General features: G+C 33.1%; 1 non-coding gene across 1 annotated transcript; it reads right to left on the bottom strand.

The window, feature by feature from the left end:
* Positions 1-4,993: 4,993 nt before the first annotated feature.
* LOC121215802 (small nucleolar RNA R71) lies at positions 4,994-5,100 on the bottom strand. The gene has a single exon (XR_005911775.1). It is a non-coding gene; the product is annotated as a small nucleolar RNA R71 (small nucleolar RNA).
* Between the last annotated feature and the right edge of the window lie 348 nt (positions 5,101-5,448).

The following is a 5,448-nucleotide window of genomic DNA, read 5'->3' as shown; positions in this document are numbered from 1 at the left end:
TCACTCACCAATGTACAGGGTGTTCTAAATCTAGCGAAGATATTTTTTTCTCAGGAATCTCACTACTACTTTTGTGTCATTGGTAGGTAATGCCACAACGTCAATCCATTTAGAAACATAATCAACAACTATCACTATGTATTGGTTCCCAAAAGAAGTTGGGAAATGGCCCATGAAGTCGATTCCCCAAACATCAAATACATCTACTTCAAGTATCCTTGTTTATGGCGTTTCATCTCTTCTTGATATACTTCCAGTTCTTTGGCATTTACCGCATCTCTATATAAACTCATATGCATCTCTATTCATAGCTGGGCTTAAATATAAGGTGATGTGTGGCATCCTTGAAAAAATATCTTCTATCTTCTTCTACTACACACCTTCGAACTAACTGATCTATACATTGCCAGAATACATACGGGTCTTCTCAAATGTAATTTTTTGATTCATACAAAATCCTCTTCTTTTGTTTCCATGAAACTTTTAGTGGAAAAACTCCTTTAACAATATAGTTCACGTAATTAGCGTACCATGGTGGGTTGTTATTTCTAAATTCATTCTAATGGATGTTTACCTTAAATAATTACTCAAAAATGAAGGTTTCTTTGATTTATTTAGAGTTTTTCACCTCTAGATCTCTTTTTATTCTGGAAAAATGTCTACAATTTGATTCTCTATTCCTTTTCTGTCCATTACCCATATATCAAATTTTTGAAGCAATAACACTTACCTCATGAGTGTGGCTTTTGTTTCTATTTTTTTAGTGACATATTCTAATGTCGAGTGATAGGTGTAAACTTAAACTCTTTTTGCCATCAAATAAGGGAAAAAAATTTCACAAGTAAACACAATAGCAAACATTTCTTTCTCGATGGTAATATAATTACACAACGCTGAGTTGAGTGTCTTGCTAGTATAATGAATAGCACCAAATATGTTATTTCTCTTTTGTCCTATATTTCTCCCACAGTGTAATCACTAGCATCACACATTATTATAAAGGGTTTTGACCAGTTAGGAGTAACAGTTATAGATGTACAGATAAGTTTTTCTTTTATTACCTCAAAAGTCTTGATGCAATCTTGATCAAATATAAATGGTGTATCCTTATGAAGAAGTTGATTCAGTGGTTTAGAGATGTGAGCGAAATCTTTTATGAATCGCTAGTAGGACCCAGCATGTCCCAAGAAATTTCTCACTCCCCGAACTGTTGTAGGATTAGGAAGATTTTTTATAACTTCGATCTTTACTTTGTCCACTTCTAAGCCTTTTCTTGATATTTGATGTCCTAGTACTGATCCTTCTTTCACTATGAAATGACATTTTTCACAGTTCAGTACCATATTAGTTTCTTCGCATCTTTGTAGGTCTTTCTCAAAGTTACCTAAGCCTTCTTCTAACATATCAACAAAAATGGCAGTCATACATCTCATAAAAGTTGTTGGAGCATTGCATAATATAAACGGTATCCGTTTAAAAGCGTATGTACCAAAAAGACCTGAAAATATGTTTTTTCTTGATCATTGGGGTGTATTGGAATTTGATGATACCCGAAATATCCATCAAGGAAACAATAATAATCTTTTCCAGCCAATCTATCTAGCATTTGATTAATAAAAAGAAGCAGGAAATGATCTTTCTTCGTCGCATCATTTAGTTTTTTATAGTCAATATATACCCTCCAACTAGTGGTTTTCCTTGTTGGGATTAACTCATTTTTATTGTTTTTAACCACCGTTAACCCTTTTCTTCGGGACACATTATGTATGACTAACTCATTTGTTATTAGAGATTACATAAACAATACCTACATCAAGCCATTTAAGTAATTCTTTTTTTAACACTTCTTTCATAGCTGGATTTAGTCGACACTGTGCATCTACCACTGGTTATTTTTCTTCTTCTAATCTAATTTGTGTTAACATAATGCAGGGTTAATTCCCTTTATATCAGCGATGGTCCATCCAATAGCTTTTTTGTGTGTTTTTAAAATACTTAATAATGCCTCTTCCTGCTCAAAACTTAACCCGACAACCATAATCACTGACAAAGTATTTTGTTCCCCCAAATATACATAGTTTAAATGTTCTGGTAATGGCTTTAATTCTAGCCCATGTGGTTTGACAATGGAGGGCACCATTTTTTATGCGTTTGAAGTTACTTGTTTCTGGTTGTTCCTTACTTTGCCACCATCAATCAAGTTGAAAAGCTGTCTAGTTGTTTTCCTATTCTGTATACTCTAAGTTTTCTTCTTCTGATTCATATTCAATACACTTAGTCAAATATGTTGTAATCAACTCTAATTTATTGTACTTTTGTTCTTTTGGCTTACATTTTGTTAGCTCTACATCTTCTTATTCCCAATGTATTCCCTAAGTAACTTCATTTTCACTAAAATTTTCCAATATTTTCATTACTTCCTATCCTATTTTATTCCAAATACTTCCCTCAGTCATGATATCAAATTTTTGCTAGTTCTGACTATCCAAAACATCATAGAAATGTTGGATTTGAACTAAAAAATGTATGCCTCCGCCCGACACTAACCGAAGAATTGTTTTAAATCTTTCCTAAGCTTTCTCTAATGTTTCAGTAATATGTTTTTGAAATTGAAATAGTTTCTCCTAACTGCTAATTACGTAGGTCATATGTCATACCAATTTTGGATTAATTGCCACATAAATGATTTCCTAGGGTCATCAAGCCTAGGTTTTTAGCTCTTCCTCTCCCAAATAGTTGTTCCACTAAGAAAACACTACATAAGAATCAATTAATCACACCTCCACTCACTAATCCACTGTAAGAGGATTAGTTCCACATGGATCTCATAAACATAATAAACTTGAATATAAAGATAAACATGAATAGTTAATCAAGAATAGAGTTTATAGAATCCTATTGATATTTGATAGATGAAGCGCAAAAAATCCACTAGCATTTAACTACATTTACAAATCACATTCTTTGACGAACATAAAAGAAAAAGAACTAAAAATAAGCCTAAAGCCCAAGAGAAAGAAAAACTAAAAATTGAATTTACAAAATAAAAGCTAAAGTATGAAAAGTAGTCCATAACAAGTGCTAAATGAGCCTATTTTTTATTTTAGGTCGTTGTCTTCCTCAACCCTAGGTCAACTGATGCTCTAATGTTAAATATTTGATTGTGCAAACCAAAATGCCCCTGGCTCGTAAATATCTCCCATATATGTACGTGAAATTAATATGATCCAAGAGTGTTTTTGTCTACACAATCCAACTTTAAGTTTAGAAACTTTAGCTAACCTAGGGTTAAGGACGACGACCATCCTAAATCTATAAATAGGCTCAACTGACACATGTTGTGGACACCTTTTTCCTTTATATATTTTTCTCTTTAGTTTTAGATTTTAGTTTTTATTTTTTGAGGGTTTAGACTTTATTTTCCATTCTTTTTGTTTATTTTCGTGAAGAAATCAAATTCTGAAACTATTCTCATACTCTGTGAGGATTATGCGCTTTAATTCAATATAATCAAGCTTCTTCTAAACATTATTCTTGAAATTTTTCTTTATGTTCATTCTCTTATTCAAATATATATTGTTTATTAGATCCATGAGCAACTAATCCTCTTGTAGGGGATTAGTGAGTGGAGGCTTGAATAATTAACAGTTTTGTAGGGATTTCTTAATGAATCAACTATCTAGAATAGGAAGAACCTAAACCCTAGGTATGACAACCCTAGGAAGTCATTAGCGTTGGAATTAACCCAACACTCGTATGGCCTATCCGTCAACACCTTAACCCTAAATTGGTCTGGACTATGAGGTCAAAAAATAAGTAGTTCTTGCTGACTCAATATTTTAGTGGACGTATTAGAAGATCTTGCATGGATATTGACAAGTTGATTAAACAAAAGAACCCAAGATAACAATTGATTAAGATTACCGAAGCAAGCTAATAACTCATGCCCAGATTTGATATATATTTCTTTAATTGATTTCTTGCTTTTCATTCATTTAATTTTCTTTTATTTTTTATTATAATCAAAAAACTCTTTTTTTAATTCTTTATACTATAATTTGATTAGAGTATTAATTAGATCTGTTTATGTTAAAATTAGAATTAATTTAGTGTTCATCTTCCTTGGGTACGATCCTCAAAGTACTCATCTACTCCGTTCTAACTATATTACAACCTGACCTGTATACTTGTGGATACCATTTTCCATATCTTTTGTGCAAGATTTCTACTCTGGACAATTGTACATTCGGAGGCGATCAAGTTGTAGGCGCTATTGTCGGGGAGACAACGTCACTATATTAGTTTTAATTTTCACATATTAATAGAATAATTAGGAATTTTTTAGGTTATACTTACGAATTTAATTTTCTTGTTTCTACTAATCTTCTATTTTTGGGTTTAGTGTATGACTCGTAGTAGGTGAAGACCTATAGAGTGAGTCATAGATCCAGAGAGAATAATCTGAAGAAATCCTCAACAGCAACAACAGTAAAACCAGCTGCAAGATGCACCACCTGTTGTAGGAAATGTACCACGTGAGAATCCATTGTTTGACGAGGCTAACAATCTCAAAGATCCTCCACCACCACTAAAACTACCCGTAAATCTAAACATGGCACGTAATGAGAGGACTCTAAGAGAATATGCACTACCAAATCTAGATATGGTTTAAGGGAGTATAATGAAGCCAGCTATCAAAGCTAATAATTTTGAAATTAAGCCAACCATGATCTAGATGATCCAGAACAATTTTCAGTTTCGTGAAACAATGACAGAGGATTTGAGTTAGGATTTAAAATGATTCCTCTAGCTTTGTGATACCCTCAAATACAATAGGATCACTGATGACGCTATTCATCTTCAATTGTTCCTCTTTTGGTTAATTGATAATGTCTTTGCTTGGCTAGATTCGCAGGCAAATAGATTGATCAAGACATGGGACGAGCTCGCAGGAAAATTCCTAAAAAAATTCTTCCCCATCAGCAAAATGTCCAGCTAAGACGGGGAAATTTTAATGTTCAAGCAATTAGAAGGAGAGAGCCTTCACGAAGCATTGGAGAATTTCAAGATGTTGATTCAAAAGTGCCCACACCACAAATTACCTAAGTGGTTAAGACTGTAAACTTTTTACAATGGGTTGGATCTGTATTCGAGGTCCAGATTAGATAGAGCAACAATAAGAGCCTTGATGAATAGAATGTACGAAGATACGTACAAGTTAATAAAAAGTATGGAAATAAATTCTTGCCACTAGCAAACTGAACGTCATACGTATGGCCAAATACCATCTATAGTGAAGGTTATCTAGGAAGATGACAGATACCATCAATTATTGGATAGAATCAACTTAATAGAGGCTGAAAAAGGTGCATCAGATATCTATGGAGGAGACAAACTGCTTTTCCACTATATTAATAATCCTATCGAGGATGTGAACTACATAAAAAA

Source organism: Gossypium hirsutum, chromosome D03, assembly GCF_007990345.1.
Source record: "Gossypium hirsutum isolate 1008001.06 chromosome D03, Gossypium_hirsutum_v2.1, whole genome shotgun sequence".
NCBI classification, from domain to species: Eukaryota; Viridiplantae; Streptophyta; class Magnoliopsida; order Malvales; family Malvaceae; genus Gossypium; species Gossypium hirsutum.
Note: the sequence above shows the minus strand (reverse complement) of the source record. Positions and strands in the feature narration are given on the sequence as shown.